The sequence below is a fragment of the Bos taurus genome, chromosome 11 (genome assembly GCF_002263795.3).
Source record: "Bos taurus isolate L1 Dominette 01449 registration number 42190680 breed Hereford chromosome 11, ARS-UCD2.0, whole genome shotgun sequence".
Taxonomy (NCBI): Eukaryota; Metazoa; Chordata; class Mammalia; order Artiodactyla; family Bovidae; genus Bos; species Bos taurus.
The window spans coordinates 62,535,982-62,558,747 of NC_037338.1; the positions used below are offsets into that span (position 1 = coordinate 62,535,982).

General features: G+C 38.1%; 1 protein-coding gene across 3 annotated transcripts in view; it reads right to left on the reverse strand.

The window, feature by feature from the left end:
* PELI1 (pellino E3 ubiquitin protein ligase 1) overlaps positions 1-22,766 on the reverse strand; it is a 56,554-nt gene that overhangs the window by 18,745 nt on the left and 15,043 nt on the right. The window contains exon 2 of one of the 3 annotated variants that reach the window (XM_059891339.1): positions 596-22,484. The gene's annotated coding sequence lies outside the window, so the exon portion shown is untranslated. 3 annotated transcript variants of the gene reach the window in all.

Consider the following 22,766-nt stretch of genomic DNA (forward strand, 5'->3'; position numbering starts at 1 on the left):
TAGATAATCTGTGTTTTAAAAATCTGAATAATACACAGAATTCTTCGAAATCAATTCCTGAAGTCATAGTCCTGAGAACACGACACGCGTATGTATGGAAGTGTATTCTAACACCTCAATCACAGACAGCACCTGGTGGTGTTCAGTTACGTTAGCTGGTCTGACCCCATATATTCAGTCCCATCCCAAAGTGACCCAGCAAAAAGAATAAGAAATAGCACCATTAAGTCTATATGAGACTGGAAAAAATGATAGAGAAAATCTTGCTAAGACAACAAGGCTGTTTCCTATAATATCTATTACTTCGAAGTCTGCTTGATCTGTGAAAATTAAGCATGCTGTTCTCATCAGCGGAGACCTTCCCAAGTTGAACAAATTTTAAAAGAAATACATTCTGGAACGCTATTTGTGTGTGGGGGGGGAGGGCAGGAAAAGATGAATAATTCGCCATAAAATACGTTTCTTAAGAGTCTCATTAATTTGACTGATACAACATTCTAATCATTTGTTCTTTAAAGGCCAGTGAAATACAACTGTTTTCTTATCAAGTGTTTGCAAAGGAAAAGACTTTCTAATATGTAATCGTCAGTTTTACCTTAAGAAGGAAAACTGGGGAACCAATCTCGGTCCAAATTGCTCCTTTAACATAACATTTTTCTTTTTCACACTGCACACAGCCTTTTTGCTTTCTACCTACTAAACACAAGTACGAAATTCCTGTCCTGAAAAATAAAAAGAAGCAAACACTAAGGGAGGGACAAAACAGACCTTAGGAATGTGTTTACATAATCTTTTGAACACTCCTATTTTGGTGGGCAAGAGAGTAGGCATAAGGGATGCTGGGTGGAGGCGGAGGGGTGGGGGGGGGAGGAAAATGTTTTAAAACATGAAAATGTTTTAATTTTTTTATGGTGAAAAATATAATGTGGATTGCATATGTTATCTCTGATGAAACAGAATTCCATCTCCACCAGCGTTCCCCTGTGGTTGATTTCAAAAGGATGATTCAAACAAAAGGAACTCTTTTCTTACGCTTGTGGTGGAGCCATTTTGTGAAAACAAATTAGCTGATGACTGGAGGGTGGTAAACTTGCAGCAGTTTCTTGCTAAGAGTGAAAAGTTAATCATCATCTTCCTTCTTTCACCATCAGCAGGATTAATAAGCAGAATTTTTCCATAAATGGAGAAAGGAGATAGGCAAAATAATGGTGTCAGCTGTAGGAGGATGAGGTTACTACTTTTCTTTCTGTTGGTGTCTTTTGGCTTCTCAGTAGAGCACTCAAAGAAGTGAAGGCCATGCTCCCCTTCTCAAGATACAGGGCACTTCTGGACAAACTCCCAGCCTTGCTTTTTAGGGTGGCCAAATGACATGCTGATAGTCTATCAGCTACAGTGATAACATAGTTTCATCCTGATGGGAAAGCAACTAACATCTTTCCCACAGATAGTGACTGTTGCCCTAAATTCGGGTTTCTCAACCCTGGCACTACTGACATTTTGACATGGGGAGTGGAGGGGGGAGATGGCCTGCACATTGTCAGAGGTTCAGCAGCACCCCTGAGAATGTCTCACCTTCCCACACTCCATCCCCCAACTTCCTTCCCACCCTTCGCCCTCAGAACCACTGAGAACAAACTGGAGATAACAATTTTTTTTAGGAGGAATTTCCCCTATTTTTGTCAAAGTACTTAGTACACAGTAAGGTATTTAATAAACATTTGCTTACTACCATAATCCTACTGATGTCTTAAAATTTTTTTATTTTATTCGGCCACACCTCACAGCACGCAGGATCTTAGTCCCCTGACCAGGGATCAAACCCATGTCTCCTGCATTGGGAGTATGAGTCTTAACCACTGGTCTTAAGCCTTGTGTTAGGGAGAGCAATGGCTTTGAAGCTGCCGTTTCAGTATTTCATTAGACTTGATAAGAGTGGCTGGAATGAGAATGGGAGAACTATCATCTTATCTTGATGGTGATTAATTATTAATATTTCTGTGCATTAAAATATTTTAATATTTAGCAATCTCTCTCAACCTTCCTTCTTGCTTGAAGGAAAGAAACTGGAGTTGGGGTGGCCAAAGAAGTAGCTATAAGGCCAGTGCTTGGTAGCCTGACATTTTGTTGTTGCTTAGTCGCTCAGTTGTGTCTGACTCTGCAACCCCATGGACTGCAGCCTGCCAGGCTCCTCTGTCCATGGGATTTCCCAGGTAAGAATACTGGAGTGGGTTGCCATTTCCTTCTCCAGGGGATCTTCTCAACCCAAGAATCAAACCCATACCTCCTGCATTGGCAGATGGATTCTTTACCACTAAACCACCAGGGAAGCCCAGCCTGAGGTTTAGAGAAAGGCTAATCTGTGGAGGCCAGATAAGGAAATATCTTCTTGACCTAGGGGACCCAAACTCAGAGAAACTAAAAGCAGGCTTTGAAAAGCATAGGGGAATGCTTTTAAATCAAAAGGCATATCAATATCAATTGGAATCAAACTTAGATTAAGGTCTATCTTGCACTTGCACAGAAAGTTAATCAGCAAAGTGCTTTCTCACAGGATTAGGTTATTTGACCCTCACAACAGCCCTGTGAATTAGAGATGTCTTATTAACTCCATTTTCCAGACAGGGAACAGAAGTTGTCAGTCAGAAAGGCCAGTGACTGGTTTAAGGCCAAACAGGTAATATGTGACAGAGCTAGAACTGAAACCTACATATGAAACAAACCCACATTAACTAATCTAATTTCTATCACAACTGTATCAAGTATAGTAATTTATCTCCACTTGATAAATGAGAAGACTGATGCTCCTAGAAGTTAAGCAGTAGTTCAGGTTTTTTGATACCACTGATCACACCCCAAACAAGGCTGGGTAGGGTTGATTCCTAAATATTAATAAGAGTAAGAGGCCATCAGGGGGCCATTTAGGAAAAGAGACTGTAAAGTAAAATAAACTCTAGACAAGTTACACTCCAGCAGAGACTAATAGCAACTATGCAATTATGACTAGGGCTTTTGGACATTATTTGAAATTCTGTCACTTCCTCAAAGCTCACTGTATTTGTCAACCCTGTTGCCTGGTAGTGACCAACAATAAAAACATCAGTAAATAAAGTGGACTTTGCTTTTTTAAAAAAATGAGGAGGGGAGAAAGAAATCAAAGGGGAAAAGCATGGTATTACACTAAGACAAATTCCTGGCACCATGAGGAAGAAAAACACATATATAAGAAGACAGCCCAGGCAGCATAGGGGCAGGTTTCATGCACTCCCAGAAAAGTGACAGCCAAGAGAAAACTGCAGGGCAGTATTCCTGACGGGGGTGGGGGTTTAAATACAACCTGTCCACCCCGCCCCAAAATGATCACTTAACTCCCCACGCCTATAAAATGTATTGTAAAGGACACAACTAAGGGCTCTTTTTTTTTTTTAATTGTGTCTGCCCATGCTCGGCCTGTATTCAACTCTTTCAGCTTACCAAAGTGCCTAAAATGATAATACGCTTCTCAGGAAAGCAAGACCAGAAATTCCCCTAGATTTCACCACTAAAGTCTTGAAGAAAATTTTGCAGAACGCAGCAAATTCAGTGGGATTAGATAGCAATTCAGAACAAAAAACAACTGATACAATTATACTCATTGTAAACGCTATAGTTTCTTCAAGTCAGCAGGCAACCCATGCCTCTGCTACCCTTTTTTCTTAGTGTCCAACACTTTCCGGGTTCTGTGCCAAGCACTGTTCTAAATACTTTACATAAAACAACTGATTTAATCCCAGAACAACCTTGTGAGGTTCAACAGATAAGAAAGCCAAGGTTACAATTCAAACTCAAACCAGTACTCTGGATCAGCTGAAACAACTGAGTTTAAAATGAAAAGTAAGTGGGGGGTGGGGAGGAGAAAACTGCACTGGGAAACTAAACAAGCAAGAAAACCCTCCAACTCTTCCCACTATAATGTATCTAATAGTGAGAGTTTATATAAATGCTACTGCTCTAATACAGGACAAACTTCTATAATATTGACCAACCATCTGAAGTTTCTAGTAATTCAATCATTTTAAAGCTGAGTTCAAAAGTCCCTTGGATAAAATTTAAACTTGAAAAGAAAATGAATGAATGGATTTTTCTCAATCACTTTAAATCTATACCATCCTATGAAATTAAAAAATGGAATATGGAGTCCATGTTCCACAAAAAGTATTGTGTAATGATTGTTTTGGACAGTTAGATTGCTCCCAGAAATAGAATAACCTCGGTTTTCTCTAGTCCTTGTTTTTATTAAAACACTGACCAAATTACACGCATTTTAAAAAGGCCAATAACAGTCTCAAGTATCTCCTCCAAGATACTTATTGATTATGAAGTGGAAAACAGTAACTTACAGTGGGCGAAACCTGGCAGACACCAGCTTAACTAACTGATCAAGGTTAACATCTGCAATAAAATGTTTCGATATCGTGTATTCCCTGATTATGATGTATGAAAGCCACATCACTTTTGTGCTATGTTGCCAGAAAATGTGTGACCTCGATCTAATCAGGAGAACATATCAGACCAACCCAAACTGACAGTCTACAAAATAACTCTCAGCACTCAAAGTGCTAAGATCATGAAAGACAAGGAAAGGCTGAGAAACTCCCAGGTTGGAGATGAAGGAGATGAAGCAACTACACAGGATCAGGAATTGGATCCTGGAACAGAAAAAGGACAGTGGAAAACTGAAATTTGAATATGGCCTATAGTTTAGTGAATAGTGATATATTATTAATGTCAGTTTCCTGGTCTTGATAAATATACTCTGGTTATACAGATTGCTAACATTGTAAAAGACCCTGATGCTGGGAGGGATTGGGGGCAGGAGGAGAAGGGGGCGACAGAGGATGAGATGGCTGGATGGCATCACCGACTTGATGGACGTGAGTTTAAATGAACTCCAGGAGTTGGCGATGGACAGGGAGGCCTGACGTGCTGTGATTTATGGGGTCACAGAGAGTCAGACACAACTGAGCAACTGAACTGAACATTAGAGGAAATAAAGGGTATATGTAAACTAACTGAATTATTTTTCCGATTTTTCTCGAAGGCTAGATTTCAAAAAAAAAAGTAAAAAAAGAGAAGACAATAAAAATGGAAAACAAAATTTAATAAAAATTTTAAAACAAAAACTTTAATATAGAAATGAATTCAGGATTTAAAGTTTGCTTCCTTCCAGCCCTCTCACAACCTAAACGTGTTAAGAGTGTCACTTACGCTGGGCCTGTCAAGTCACAGCGTCCGGTCTCCTGTCCTGTCTCTGATGTGAAGCTGCCCCATTCACAGCCTCTTTAGTGAGGAAAGTTGTTACTACCAAGTGTGGCCATTCATTGGACTGAGTGATAATAACTGCACGTTAGTGATGTATCCACACACTGATCTAAATTTGGCAGAATCATGCTTCATGGTTTTTTTTTTTTCAAAGTTATGACATAAGAGCAACTTTACTACTGAATGCTCTAGGAGGTTTCATTAGAAAACACTCTGTATATGGAATTATATCATAGCTTTTGATTTAACGCTATACTATACAATGACCTTAAACAGGATTTTAGTTTGAGTTCTGAAGAGTTTATAAAAGGGAATAGAAAGAAGGATGGGAGAAAGAAGAGTTAGGAAGCAGCAGCCCTGGGTGATTTTTGACACATTTCATTTAGAATAAAATCCTGAAAAGCCAGAAAGTCAAATACTTTCCTAAATTATTAATTAATTATTTCATTGTGGATACTATTCTCTTCCAACAAGAGGAGGCACTTGCAAAGGACTAAGCTATGACAGGGTTCTCTAAGGCCAGCCCTAAGAACTCTGGCCCTTGATAGTCATGTGGGCTGGACCCAGGGTCTTTCATGAATTCTCAAAACTACAAACCAGTCCTATAACACACAATTCCCCAAAATGGGGACAACATTTTCCTCACCGCATAGGATTTGTCACCGGATCTAAATGAGAACAAAGCCGCACTGGGATTTGTTCTGTTGGGCCATCTCCTTGATTCACTCAAGTCACAGAATTTTGTCACAGAATTTTGAGTCTCTTAAAATTATTCACACTGTGAGAGTTAAACCAGCAATTTTCAAGGTCTTAATGTAATGTTAAAAAAAAAAAATCAAGTATTTGTAAAATGTACTCAGTTAGGCTAGATAATACTTGGTAATCTAAATAATATATCTAATAATATATAGTCTTGATAATACTTAATTTAAGGTAATGCTGCCTTATCACTTAATATTTGTTTTCTGAGATGCATCTTTATTTCTCAGTGTCTAAACATGTTTATGGTCTGCTCTTTGTGGATAACTCTGATACCATATATAAAGTTCTAGTTTTCTACTGCTCATAACACGTAACAGGCCCTGAAATTAAAAATCTCAAAGATCATAAACATTTGTTTAGATACTGAGAAATAAAGATGCATCTCTGAGAAAACAAATATTAAGTGATAAGGCAGCATTACCATAAATTATTATCAAGGCCAACTTTATATTATTAGTTTTAAGGTTGAATGCTATATAAATGTTTTGCTTCTCAGTAGTGGAAAAAACTACATCTAAATCAAATTAGATTTAGTGTATGTACTTCCTGCTTTTGATGCTTTCGAATTACGGTGCTGGAGAAGACTTCTGAGAATCCTTTGGACAACAAGCAGACCAAACCAGTCAATCCTAAAGGAAAATCAACCCTGAATATTCATTGGAGGACTGATGCTGAAGCTGAAGCTCCAGTGCTTTGGCCACCTGTTGTGAAGAGCTGACACACTGGAAAATACTCTGATGCTGGGAAAGACTGAGGGCAGAAGAAGGGCCTGACAGGGGAGAAAATGGTTGATGGCATCACTAACTCAATGGACATAAGAGTTTGAGCAAACTCTGGGAGATAGTCAAGGACAGGGAAGCCTGGAGTGTTGCAGTCCATGGGGTCGCAAAGAGCAGGACAAAACCTAGTGAATGAACAACAACAATTTCCTGCTCTTACAGGGAGTTGACTTTAACTCTTTTATAGTTTCACAATTTCATTATAAGCTCTATTAAAAAGGAATGGGAAAATAAAATGTGGTTGAAAATTCAAATAACAACTAAATCTCCAATATTTCTTCTAACAGTAAAGTCAGCTACCCACAGAGAGAAGTCATTATTAAAAGATGATGACTATTATAATCTCACTAATGAACAAAAATTTCATCTTATGATTTCTGTGGTTCATGAAAAGTTCTCAAAAGTAACAGCATCTGATCTTTCTTTGACCAAACCATGTTTTCCCCATAAATTTTTATAGCAGTAATTTAGAGACACTGTGTGTGGGAAGCTAAGAACATCTATTTTTTAGCACAATGAATATTTTAAATAACCCAGTATGGTGTTCCTAATTCTTTTCATTAGAAAAATAATACATACATGTAGCTGGGATATTTCTACAAATTTCCTCTTTCCACTCTGATTACCCAAGTAGGTAACTTATTAAGATCAATTTTTCTTCCTAATCTGCAACTTTTTTCTTGTCTTCTGCTGTACACATACCCAAGAGAGTGTATACTCCCCTCTCACAGATTAGAAAATCTGATAAAAAACGCACACACACTACTAGGCAGCATGTTGGTATTCTAGCAAACATTCAGTTTTTAACAAAATTAAAAAAAGAAAATCTTAGTTATACCTTTTCTTTAAAAGAAAATAAAATGCTTCAGAAACGAACACTGCTGGGAACTTAAAACTGTTCATTTTTTAGCAGGAGCCTCACCCCCTCTTAATCAGTCGGCAGATCTAGAATTATTAAATCTCTTCCTACCACATTATAGAACAATAACAAAGCATTCAGGTAGAAACATTATCTAAAATTCTTATAAAGCAAAACTCTCAATATTTTAAAAAATCCTATAAATTTCCCCTGCTGCTGCTGCTAAGTCACTTCAGTCGTGTCCGACTCTGTGCGACCCCACGGACTGCAGCCCACCAGGCTCCTTCATCCATGGGATTCTCCAGGCAAGAGTACTGGAGTGGGTTGCCATTGCCTTCTCCGAAATTTCCCCTACCTTGTAAAAATGTTTAAATAGTAAATTGTAGTTATCTCAAAGGCCTAATCTCTTTGAGAGGACCTCGGGAGACTTACGGTGAAAAAGCTAAATTCTGGATAAGCATTAAACAGCTAACCAAAGTACAATGACAGCACCATCATTCTGGCTACCAAACCCTTCATAGAGCAATGTAATTCTCAAATTTAATAGTTCAAAAGAAAACAATGAACAACACTGAATTCCAAAGTATGTTAAAAACTAAATACTGTAGCTTCAAAGAAAAAAACTAAATACTGTAGCCTGGATTGGAAAAACACTGCAAATGAAGAATTTTTAGTTTTCTGCTGACCAATAGTCAACAGGTAGTCAATCTCTGTAGTTATTTCTCTAAGAGTAATGAGAGGTTAAAATTAATAGCATAAACCTCCCTAAAAACACAAAATTCTTGGAGCCTGAGATTTATTCAACCTTTTTCCCAAGAGGGAAGAAAATATAATTTATACATATTTCTAAAATCAAATGTGAAAAAATTAAGTATAAACCATCTGATGATTCCAATCATTCATTTTGCAACTCTACCTTTAATCTGAGGCACTGACAATGTGACACTTACAATTACGCCGTAGAACATCTAAGTCTTTCTTCCTTTGCTATCACCACAAGCTAGATAAACAACCTTCTCACCAGATGATAAAATCCAGATAGTACTAAAGCATCCTCCAGTTACCCTTGGAATCACAGACATAAAAGCAGTCTGTTCAGTGTTCTTTCGCTTAAGCACCTCATAATGTGTGTGGGTGGCCCTGTGTTAGGGAAAACAGGTAAACATTATGTAATTCTAGATTCTATTGGCTGAGTTGAGAATTCACTTCTCCCCTCTCCTCCCTAAGGAAGTCTGTATCCCCAAAGAGAAGAAACGGAAGTGGAGGAAAGCACTCAACAATTTTTAACACAGACTGAATTTCAAGTTATGGAACACGGTACTTCAAAAGGGAGCGTTCTATTTTTTAAAAGGCTGACTGAATTGACTACCTAAAGGCTCTCTAAAAACGTTGGAAACACAAAATTCTCAACTATCTTTTCATAATAAAGTAATAGCCTATTTTAACAGATTTAGTATAATACTTAATCTGTTAAGAAATACTCTACTTAAAAAAACAGAAGAATCAGCTTGAGGGTCCGGAAGGAGCCTTTGATGAGGATGAGAGCCTCTTGGTGGGAGCCGTACAATGGAGTGCCATTGATATTCACCAGCTCATCACCAGTCCTCATCTTCTGGGACAAGGCTGCCTTGCCTCCATCTTCGATCTTAGACACCGTGAGCGGTTCGCAATGTTCCAGACCCCCCTTAAGGGTGAAGCCCCAGGGCGCCCCCCCTTGCAGCTGCACAGGGACGTACTGGAAGGACCCAGGCCGGTTCTGGACTCTGTGGGAGAAGGTGAGGGTGGGATGATGTGAGAAAATATCATTGAAACATGAATATTACCATATGTGAAACAGATCACCAGTCCAGGTTCGAGGGATGAGACAGGGTGCTTGGGGCTGGTGCACTGGGATGACCCGGAGGGAAGGGATCAGAAGGGAGGTGGGAGGTCATTTAGGATGGGGAACACATGTACACCCATGGGTGATTCATGTCATTGTATGGCAAAACCACTATAATATTGTAAAGTATTTGGCCTCTAATTAAAATAAATTAATTAAAATTAAAAAAAAAAAAAAACCAGAAGAATCAATACCATTCATATGCAAAGAAAGATGGCTGTTTTAGAACTATCCAACAAAGCAGATTTTTTTGGTTTTGTTACAAAAAACTACATTATCCCAGGCATAAGAACAGGTGAGCATTCAATCACATTTCCAATTGATCATGCATATTTCCAGATTTATACTTTAAAAATAGATTCACTGGGTGCTCATGAACATGGAGATATGATACCAGTACTCAGAGCGAGTTGGGGCTGGCACCTTACTTACTGACTTGAGCAGCTTTTAGATCCTACTTGTAAGCTTTATTTGAAGAGTTACTGCCTGCTTGTCCAAATTTCCCTGCATCTTTTCTTAAGAAATGTGTTTTCTTATGTTGAAGGGTTATACATGGATCCTGTTATTCCTCTACACAGCCAAAAATAAACCTGCTCTGTGCTTAATTACATTTCAGGTTTTTTTTTTTTTAAGCATGCTAAATTAAGTTACAAGAGCAAATTCTGGTCCATACCTGTTCAATAAGCTGCACATGCAAACTATCTATACTCTCACCCATTAAATTGTTGTTCAGCTTGAGTCTAGGGAGCAAATGCTCTTATAGAAAAATATTTGGTAGCCCTAATATCTACCAAATAATAGATACCCTAGTATCTACCAAATAGTAGTAAATTAGTATATCTAATATCTACCTAATATCTACCAAATAATATGTTGTCACAAAATGAACTCTCTTCTAGCTTATAGCTACAAGTCTACTTCTGTTGCTACCCAGCATTCCATAACTGTGTCATATCCCCTGCAGCTATTCTTGAGCAAATCTGCATAATGTTTCTTTTGCTCATTATGCTGGCAGCAGGCCCACTTAGGTTACTGTGAACGTAAATCTGCTCAGGTAGTCTGCTTTTGTCTAATGTAGATACGTGCTCAGTCCAGGAAACCTATCTGTCAAAGTAATCTGGGCATACTCTAACATTTTGCTGTTTGGTGACCCTGCCACGTCATGTGATTCCAGGCTGATGAAAGTGCTCAAGAAGCCGGACATGACCGGTCCAATACTCATACTAAACAGAATGTAGTTGTGACTGACTATGCCTTAAACTTGATGCAACAACAAAACTTGAGGATCTGCCATTCTTCAGACCAGTATACTGACTCTCTTATTAACTTGGGGAGTGTATTTCTTGCTCACCTCCTAAGGCAATCAAATACATCAATAGCTCATACACTGTCATCATGACTTATCTTATAATGATTAAAAACAGACCATCAGGAGTATAAAAATTCCTTACGTATTTCAAGCTCTGTGTTTATACCAAATAATCTGAAGGGATATATTTTTCTTAAAGAGCTCCAAGAAAACACTGAAGACAAAACCTCCTATTTATTGAGAATGATGAGCAATTTTAAAATGGGACAAAGACCCATATTCATAAGGGAAAAGGGCTAGAATTAAATTTTTAAGCTTTTCTTTCCCAATCTGAATTGACTAGTTACTTGGGTTTGCTTTTTTTTCTTTTTAAGAACTTTTTTTGCTTTTCACATGTGGTTTATTTTTTATTTACAATGATGTCTGATTCAGTAATATCTCGTTGTTTGTTGTTTAGTTGCTAAGTCGTGTCTGACTCCTGCAACCCCATGGACTGTAGGCCTGCCAGGCTCCTGTGTCCATGGGATTTTCCAGGCAAGAATACTGGAGAGGGTTGCCATTTCCTTCTGCAGGGGATCTTCCTGACCCAGGGACTGAATTCGCATCTCCTCATTGCAGGCAGATTCTTTCATTATTGAACCACTGGGGAAGCCCAGTCAAATACAAAAACAAAACATTAAGTAGTTTTGCTAACTGGTAGGAATCAAAGTTACCAAACTCTGGCAAATGGACCTTAACCTCAATAACCTTTCCCCACCCTTCTTCCGAATCTGCCTTGGCTTGCAGGTGTCAAACTTCCTTGTCTTCACCTATAATATCTGAACTTCTGGGACTTATCTCAGTTGGGCTGGGTTGGTTTTTTTTTTTTTTGAGACCAATGATAAACTTTCAGTACCCTGAAAACTTAAAAATCAATCCAAAAGAAAAATAAACAAAGTGCACTTACCTCACAACATCTATGCCTTTTCAGATGTTTCTTATGTCTTATTTTTCTTATCTGTTGTTGTTTAGGTTTTTATTTCACCTTTGAACACGACTTCCCTCTGAGAGCCTGTTGATCCTCTAATGGTCTCTGAAGACTTCTGAGGATGCAGTCAAGGACTCTTTCCTCCTAGGTCCTTTACCTCTAGCCACACCCACAGCAAGTGCGTAAACTATTTCATCCTTTAGTTCCACCTCACTGGTGACACATATGTCCTGTTCCTCTAACCCATAAGGCAAATTCACATAGATGGCCTTGGCTAGTCCAGTAAGCTTTTACCGAATATCTACATGTGCCCAGGTTTTTACTTGCCGAATGCACCTAACTCTAATCCTTTTGAAGAAAAGGTATTTGAGGTCTAAGATTTTTCAACAAGGCATAATTCTTCATTGTTAGGGACAAGAAGAAGAAGACAATAACAAAAATATCACTGGTATTACTGTATCATATAACCACACTGTAAAGCTGGAAAGAACCTTAAAGAATATCCTATCAGCTTATTCAATTTTCAATTCCCTCATTTTACAGATGAGAAAAATCTGTATCTAGAGAGGGTAAAGTATTTGATTAAGTCACAGTACTGGGAAATAGATGGGAAAACAGTGGAAACAGTGTCAGACTTTATTTTGGGGGGCTCCCAAATCACTACAGATGGTGACTGCAAGCCATGAGATTAAAAGACGCTTACTCCTTGGAAGGAAAGTTATGACCAACCTAGATAGCATATTCGAAAGCAGAGACATTACTTTGCCAACAAAGGTCCGTCTAGTCAAGGCTACGGTTTTTCCAGTGGTCATGTATGGATGTGAGAGTTGGACTGTGAAGAAAGCTGAGCACCGAAGAATTGATGCTTCTGAACTGTGGTGTTGGAGAAGACCCTTGAGAGTTCCTTGGACTGCAAGGAGATCCAACCAGTCCATTCTAAAGGAGATCAGTCCTGGGTGTTCTTTGGAAGGAATGACACTAAAGCTGAAACTCCAGTACTTTGGCCACCTCATGCGAAGAGTTGACTCATTGGAAAAGACTCTGATGCTGGGAGGGATTGGGGGCAGGAGGAGAAGGTGACGACAGAGGATGAGATGGCTGGATGGCATGACTGACTCGATGGACATGAGTTTGAGTGAACTCCTGGACTTGGTGATGGACAGGGAGGCCTGGCGTGCTGCGATTCATGGGGTTGCAAAGAGTCAGACACGACTGAGGGACTGAACTGAACTGAACTAAGTAGTGGAGCCAGTTAATAGATCTTTTCACTTCTGCTAGGTTGTTTCATTAGTTTTGGAGGCAATACCACAATACTAAAGAAAAGAGCAGTCAGCTAGCTGACAAGTGACTCATACCCTGTACCATAGTATTATCTATCATGTGAGATGGCAAAATATTGACCTTTAGCTCTATTCTTGTCTGTGTACTGTTACTTTATACCATAAAGAAAAGCTGAAAATTAGACAAATAAAAGTTTGATGATATGTGTACCATGGAGATTTCTTAAAAAACATATAAATGATCAATAATTATACACACAAAAATGCTCAATATCAACAGCCATTCAGTCAGTTCAGTCGCTCAGTTGTGTCCGACTCTTTGCGACCCCATGAATCGCAGCATGCCAGGCCTCCCTGTCCATCACCAACTCCCGGAGTTCACTCAGACTCACGTCCATCGAGTCAGTGATGCCATCCAGCCATCTCATCCTCTGTCATCCCCTTCTCCTCCTGTCCCCAATCCCTCCCAGCATCAGAGTCTTTTCCAATGAGTCAACTCTTCGCATGAGTGGCCAAAGTACTGGAGTTTCAGCTTCAGCATCATTCCTTCCAAAGAAATCCCAGGGCTGATCTCCTTCAGAATGGACTGGCTGGATCTCCTTGCAGTCCAAGGAACTCTCAAGAGTCTTCTCCAACACCACAGCCATTAGGGAAAGGTAAATCAAAATCTGAATAATGAGACATTTCACACCCACTAGGATGGCTGTAATCAAAAAGAAATATTGTCAAGGATGTGGAAAATTCAAAATTCCCAACCACTGCTGGTATGAAAGTAAAATAGAGCAGTCACTTTGGAAAACAGTTTGTCAGCTCCTTAAAAGATTAAACACAAAGTTACCATTTGACCCAGGAATTCCACTCCTTGTATATATTCAAAAGAAATGAAAACACATATTCAAACAAAGATCTGTGCACAAATGTTCACAGTAGTATTGTCCATAACAGCCAAAAAGTGGAAATAAGCCAGATGTCCATCAACTGACAAATGGATAAATAAAATGTGGCACATCCATACAATTGATTGTTATTTGGCAATAAAAAGGAATAAAATACTGATACATGCCACAACATAGGTTACCTCTGAAAACCCTATGCTAAGTGAAAGAAGCCAACCAGAAAGGATTACATATTATATAATCCCATTTATTTGAAATGTCCAGAGTAGGCAAATCCAGAGATAGAATTATGATTAGTGGTTGCCTAGGGCTGGGATGGGGACGGGGAGAGCGGGGGTTGGGAATGGGAACTTGAGGGGGCAATGGTTAAATGCCATGGGGTTTCTTTTTGAGGTGAAAAAAGTGTTCTAAAATTGTAATAACGGTTATTCAACTCTGTGACTACACTAAAAAACCACTGAAGTATACACTTTACATTTCAAATGCATGGTATATAAATTATATCTCAATTAAACTATTATATTATTAAAGAAACAAAGCATTTCCACATTCAAAAAAAAAAATGCCATAGACTCTAGATCACTGGATGCTGGCATGTATGTGGAATTCAAGTACTAATCTTGAACTTACTACTTCTTGAACCAAAGACACTGAGGGAAACAATCATTTGAACATTCTACAAGATATATAGGTTTTCACAAACAGAGCTAAAGACTTTCCCAAACCAATTGCTTTTTGTACAAAAATCACAAAATTCATAGTCAGGCTTGGAATTTTTAATTTTATATCATTTCAATCTACCTTTTATTGTAGACATTTTTGTTTGGTTTTGCTGACATCTTATATCACCTTCAATAAATATGAGTGAAGGGTGTTCCCCTAAGACCAACTCATCAATTCTGATACAAACTGAGTGTCCAAGAATTCAATTCAATTCTGACACTATCCACCTGGAGGAGTTAGTGCAAATTCCACAAGTTAAAGGACTCAGTCCCATAAAAGAGCCCCGTTTCAGCACTTACAATGCCAGCTGCAAATCTCAGGCAACCATTTAATTCTGCCATAAATCGGGGGTTCCCATGACTACCTCTTCATGTTCCCTAACTCACTAGTACGGCTCACGCAACTCAGGAGAAAATTTAACTTACATTTATCAGTTTATTATAAAGGGAAGTGTTATTTAAATATTTTGAGTATTAAATAGTTTATAATCTCATTTGGCTAAATAGCTGAAAACAGAAAACTAAGATCTAGGTTACCAGATGATGGTATCTCTCCACAGCAGGATTATAAAGAGCCACCCTTCTCCCAATCCTCTAGATTCCACTAAATACCTATTAATGATTTCCTCTACTAACAATAGCAATTGTGGGCTTCCCTGCACTTTAATTAGCTTAGATGTTTGAGTAATTTTTAAACTGAGGCCTATGGTCTCCTTACTTTTAATTTTATACATCTGGAATCACATCTAGAGTCCAATAATACAATTACAATCCCAACAAATAGTATTGAGCATTTACTATCATGCCAGAAGCAATAAGAATATTCAAACTAATGCAAAAGGTATGATTCCCTATACCACTACTCATTTACTCACAGTTTGGAGGGGAAAAGGTGTAAATCAATCAGTTCAACCCCAAACAGGTACCATATTAAAGCAAACACTTCAAGGAAAAGTATTACCATGTTGGTGGAAGAGCACCCAGGGAAAGGTTCATAGAAGGAGAGGTACTTGAGTTGGGCCCTGAGAGACAGACTAGATTTTGCTAAGTGGGGAAAAATCATTTCTGGTGGAAGAAACAACGTGCATCAAGATTAAAAACAAAAACAAAAACAAAAAACACCTTTCCTGAGTACTGTGTGCTTAGGAAAGGTTAGGTTCCGAGGAACTGAAAGGTCAAGAAGAGCCTGATACAGCAGGCCTTAAGAGTCTGGGTAAAGAGATTGAACTTTTCTCTGGAGTTAGTCAAAAGTCTTTAAGGAAGGTTTTCAGAAAGGGAAGAAAACAACTTTATGTATTACCTACTATATAGCAGATAAGAACTTTACATGTGTTAAACCCAATCTTTATAACTGTCTATGACAGATGAGGAAATTAGGCTAAATTATGTGCTCATGGTCATTCAGAAACTAAGCGGCAAAAGTTGAGATCTGAATTTAAACATACATCCTACCATTCTATCTGGCAAAATTCAATCAATCAAGCCAGGGCCAAAAGATGTCTGGCCACAATGTCCATGATCAAATTTGATATTATGTCAAATTAATTTTTTAGTCTGCTTATTACTACATTATGGTAAATGGGTTTTTGCCAAATTTGAGTAGACTGATGGGATAGCTTGATCTAAAAATATAGGCTGGAGTAGACACATAAAGGGCTTACCAGGTGGTGCTAGTGGCAAAGAACCTGCCTGCCACTGTACGAGATGTAAGAGACAGAGATGCGGGTCTGATCCCCAGATCAGAAAGATCTCCTGGAGAAAGGAATGCCTACCCACTCCAGTATTCATGCCTAAAGAATCCCATGGACAGAGGAGCCTGGTGGGGCACAGCCCATAGGATCACAGAGAGTCAAACACGACTGAAGCTACTTAGCATGAGACACATCATTTTGGGGATTCCTGAGAAGTCATCTTGAAGAAAGAGTTATCTTTCTAACAGATTAAACTAATTAAGAGATCTGAAGACGAAGAGGGAAATACATGCCAACGCATTATGACGAAATGGATGACACAAGCCATAGAAAGCCCACAAAGACACAAGCCACACTGCGGCTCCTTATTCTAGTTACTGAGTCTCTTCACAGTGTTTTGGTAATTTTTTACTCTTTATTTATGAAAATCTATATTGATGAATACAGAAGGCTGGTGGGCTCCCTGAGCATTTGTGTATGTTACTATTCAATTTCTCCCAGGTGAATGGTCTTCCCTAAGGAAGGGAAAAGACCCTGGGATCACCATACAGGAATGGGTTTGTACCTGTCCTTTTCCTCAGGTCCATGGGTCAAGAACAAACCAGCAATGTGCAAATGTGAGATCATTTACATACATGTTTCTTGAAGACATATATGTAAATAAGAATCTGTATATAAAGCTGACAGTTATTGGGGTTATAAAGAATCAGACACAACTAAAGTGACTTAGCCAGCATATAAAGCTGAAGGATGCTTATTAAGCTATTTAAAACTAGCCAGGCCAAAACTGATCAAAAAGAATGTCTGATGTTGGATAGGGTTTTCATATTTTTAGGTTACTGAGAACCAGGACAACCTGACTACGGTTGAGTTTATCTATGAGGATGAGGAGCTGGGTGGGGTAAGATTGGAAGGAAGCTCAAGAAATCACTTGTCAGTTACGATCTTTAATATTTGTGCAATAAAATATAAAACCTCAGTTTAAAAAATTCAGTTTCTGCATAAAGAAAAAGTATGACAATTATTACTGATTCCTCTTTATATCTTGACAACAAAGAAAATCTCTTCACACTGTATTTTTTTCAATCATGGATAGATTACCAAGACCAGAAAAAAACATTCTCTTAAAGCATATTGCAAAAGCCCAGGCTGTGACATAACCCTTGCTTATATTTATTAAACAGTAACAACAAAACATGGGAAGACAAAAACACAAAACTCATCCAAGCACAAGCCATTAAGAGCTGGTTTGAAAAGTTTTCAAAGCCCATGATTCTGTATAAACTTGTTGGGAGACTATGTTTTAGTAGATTATGGCCATCACAGCAATGTTTCCTAAACAATGCTAAGTAAGTCAGGTTATTAACACTGCTGAATTGGAAGCAGATGCCTTCTGGAACTTTGTTGTGTTAAAAGTATATTCATAGCTCAGCACCAGGCTGAGCTCCCTGCGCTATACAGCAGCTTCCCCCCAGCTGTCTGTTTTACATGTGGTAATGTAAGGCAATGGCACCCCACTCCAGTACTCTTGCCTGGAGAATCCCATGGACGGAGGAGCCTGGAAGGCTGCAATCCATGGGGTCGCTGAGGGTTGGACACGACTGAGCAACTTCACTTTCACTTTTCACTTTCATGCATTGGAGAAGGAAATGGCAACCCACTCCAGTGTTCTTGCCTGGAGAATCCCAGGGATGGGGGAGCCTGGTGGGCTGCCATCTGTGGGGTCACACAGAGTCGGACACGACTGAAGTGACTCAGTAGTAGTAATGTATGTATTTCAATGCCACTCTCTCAATTTTTCCCACCCTCTCCTTCCCAGCTCAGCCTGGTGCTCAGTGACAACCCAGAGCGGGGAATGGGGTGGGATGTGGGAGGGAGGTTCAAGAGGAAAGGGACATGTGTACACCTATGCTGATTCATGTTGATGTTGGGCAGAAACCAACACAACATTGTAAAGCAATTATCCTCTAATTAAAAATAAGTTTAAAAAACTTAAAACAACATTGAACTCTTTCTTAAAAAAAAAAAAGATTTATTTATTTTTAACTGCGCTGAGTCTTCGTTGCTATGGGCTTTCTCTAGTTGCAGAGACTGGGCTACTCCTTGCTGTGGTGCCCAGGCTTCTCATAGTGAGGGCTTCTCTTGCTGCTGAGCACAGGCTTCCGTAGTTGTGGCGCATGGACTTAGCTGCTCTGTGGCACCAGGTGGGATCTTCCCAGATCAGGGATCAAACCTGTGGCCCCTGCAGTGGCAGGAGGACTCTTAACCACTGTACTACCAGGGAAGTCTCCCAACTATCTTTCTTGAACTTTATTTCCCCTCAGATTTTGACTGCAACAATTGCAGTTTTGCTAACCATAGTTCTTTTCCTTGTTGTCAAAGGCATTTTGTACCTGAAACTGGAACTAACCCGGAAAATCAAGGTTGTTGCCTCAGCTAACCATTTGAAAGTCAGAATTTAGCTTCCTTTTTAACTACATTTGTTAGGAATGACCACTAGACAAGAAGAAATCTATTTCTCAAACCAGTTCTCCACCTTAGTTTACTGACTTTTTTCCAACCAGTCATCTCAGATAAAACCAGATTCTTTCCAACCATATCATTTAGAATCCATATTCTATATACATCAGATACCTGAAAAGAAGGAATGCTATTAAACTGAGTTCCCTTTTAAGTAATTTCAGTTCAAGCTAAGACTGTATAGATGAAAAATATCAGTTTTCTTTACATTCAAAAACTGAAAACCTATTTGTATCAAAACTGAGATACAAAGGTGTGTGCCTTATGGTAGGTGGTGGTGGGGAGAGTATTGTTTTAAAGCCCAGCAAAATAATACTGTCTTATATGGATATTTCTAAAACTGCAATTAGTTCAGTTTATGAAGTGCCTACTATGGGTCAGGTACTGTAAGAGAAATTATAGATACAAAGACAATTGAGAAATATTTTAAAGAAGTCCTTAAAATTAGGGAAAACTCCTTTTCCCCCTAGAATTCTTCTGAGATTTCCTACTTTTAACCATTTAATGGTCTTACAAGCAAATAAACCTATACATGATACACTTCTGTGCATTTCAGGCTAGGTGATCAGATTCCAAATGTACTTTTTAAAAGTACTGTATACATTTTAATTGCCACCAACACTTCTTTATCTTTCTTCTCCCAATACAGAGTATCTTTTTATCGGACCTCAAAAATTTCCTAAAATTTTACCTTTTAGTCTTTATCTAAAATTTCCTAAAACTTAACCTTTTCAACCTTTTAACCTAAAATTTATAGGCTGAGTTGAATATGCTATCTATAATGAGTTTTTAAAAAATTCTTAATTTGCTTCTGCTGTTATCTTTGCTTGCCCTCATTATGCTTCCTGCCCTTATTGGAGTTTTATTGTAGAGTATATATATTTAAATTTCCACACATATCTTTGAATTTCATACAGTTCACTATTCTTAAGGAGAAGCTTCACTACTGATATTTTCACATATTAACATTGGTCAAAACATTGAGTTTTATGTACATTAACATGATTATTTGTTGTAATAGAAGTACTGCTCTTTCTCTTAGAAAGCCGTGACACAGACATGAAATTTACTCTTTGGATCTATACATTTGGAGGGCTTTAAGGGTTTCTGGTTTTGTTTTTACCTTAGACCATGCAGCGTTTGGTCTATCACTGTGTTTACTGAGCCAAGTAGCTACAAAGACAAATAGCAAAGTTTCCTATTCATTCCACTAAATCAATTAGGTTATTCACACATTTATTGAACACTCGCCAAAAAGCTCTTTTTTTAGTATCAATAAAAAGTAACCTTATAATAAAGGTTTATTTTGTTTTTGGGGAAAAAAAGGCCAGGGTTCTCAAATTCACTGTTACTTTGCAACTCTTGATTCACTTGCCTTCAATATTGTGTAGGTGGAGGAAGGAAACCAAGACATTCAGAACAAAATGTGAAGTCAAGGGAAATTTTTAGACAGCAAATAAATTGTGAAAATGACTTAAACTTACTGTCAGAACAATCTTTTGTAGAGAAACATAAATGCAGGCACTTTAATATATACCCCTGACATTCAGTGAAAAAAATACTAGGCTCAGAAGACCATAAATTCTGATCTTATTTGTTTAAACTACTCTGGGCTCTTTCTCATATAATTCAATAAACTTCAATTAAAATCATATTCGAACTGGCTTTGTCTAATAGCTCATGAAATATATTATTCCCTTTTTTGTTATTATGAAAATGTTTTTCAGTAAATATTTAGACTATTTACAAATTTTCTAAGACCACTCATTTAATGTCACACTGTACTGTGGAAAATCTACCTTAAATGTACCATCCTATATTTGTGAAATGCACTATTATCTATATAAAAACCAAGTAAATAGATACACTGCTGATTCTATAAGATATAGAATACAGTCTACAACTGCTAATATTGGTGATCCATATAGTCACAGGGATTTCTTTAATAATGACTCTAATGTTAGATTAATTTGTAGCTCAGAGGATAAAGCATCTGCCTGCAATGCAGGAGACCCGTGTTTGATCCCTGGGTTGGGAAGAACCCCTGGAGAAGGAAATGGCAACCCACTCCAGTATTCTTGCCTGGAGAATCCCATGGACAGAGGAGCCTGGCGGGCTACAGTCCACGGGGTCAGAAAGAGTTGGACAAGACTAAGTGATTTCACTTCAAAGCAATGTAAGTACTATTAAGTTTTTTTTTTTAATTGAAGGATAATTGCTTTATAGAATTTTGTTGTTTTCTGTCATGTACTATTAAGTTTTGATTCAAATCATTGATTACCTACAGAGAAAGAATGTAATTTTTGTGAGAAATGATTCTCAAATTTTTATTTACACTAGGAAGAGCTATTGTGGTGGCTGAAACAGAAAGGTCCCCAACTGATGTGTCCCAATAAGCTCCATTACTTCAATTTTTAAGTTTTAAATCCTGTGTCTTCTGAATTCACTGTACTTCAAATTCTTTCCAACGTCTTCCAAATATAAAGTGCCATGGCTGTCCCTCTCTCTGTCACATATACCACATATTTTTGACAAAGATGAAACTGAATATATGACAAATGCTCAGTAAACAGTAACTGTTTTAATGTTTTCACTATTTAGTTGAAAAGAAATTCTGTTAATGGTTCAAGACCCATTTTGATATTCCTTTTCCAATCACGGAATTTTTCCTTATCCCCTGAACTCTTATTCTTATAAAACCTTTTTATTATAGGTATGTATGAGCTTATGCTATCTCCTATTAAAGCTGTAAACTCCCAAGATGAAAACTGTTTTGCTCATTCTGCAGCACTTAATAATAAAGCACAAGATGATGTTAAATATACGTTTACATTAGATCCTTTGGAGTCTTCATTTTATTTTGGTGGATAAAGCATAAATATTTCTATGATGTCAAGAAATTTAAAAGAAAAAACTAACGTTTCCTAGAGACTATAGAATATTAAAGCTCTATGGGGATGGATATATTCATTCATATACATATTAATGTAACATAAGAACTAGAAGCAGTATCTAAATGATTGTATTAGAGACTGAAATGTAAATAACATTTACCACTTCATATTTTTGATGTTAAAAAGCAAGAGTAATCCTACAATATCATTTTTTCAGTAAGAATCTAGTTTTCATTTTCAGACTAAAATCAGTCATAGAAATCAGTATGTGATGCCTTTACTAGGGTCCCTTATAACCCCTTACTCCTCCCTCCTCTCTCTAAGGCCCTCAGTGTCCAGGAGAATCTTTGATTTTATAGTTCTTTATGAACTTCTTGGTCCAAGAGCCCAGTCTGCTTAAGGCATTCTTCTTCTTCTTCTGAAGTTGCTCAGTCGTGTCCGACTCTTTGCGACCCCGAGGACTGTAGCCCACCAGGCTTCTCCGTCCATGGGATTCTCCAGGCAAGAATACTGGAGTGGGTTGCCATTTCCTTCTCCAGGGGATCTTCCCGACCCAGGGATCCAACCCAGGTCTCCTGCATTGGAGGCAGACGCTTTAACCTCTGAGCCACCAGGAAGTGTTAACCTAGAAAAAGATGTTAATCCATAAAGACAATGCCTTATCTCACAAGAACTAGCTATCAACAAATTGGATTACTACAGCTAATAGGAAAATTAGTAGTATGGTATTTGTTAAAACAGCACCAAATGTTAAATTTTGATACATTCTCAAAGCTCTTCGAGGTGAAAATTCTAGCAATTCCCATTTACATACTGCTTTAAAATAGTAATTTAGAAGTGAAATCACACAAATTTCAAATTAGCACTAAATATTATATTAAAAAATAATCAAACTGATCTTTGCTAG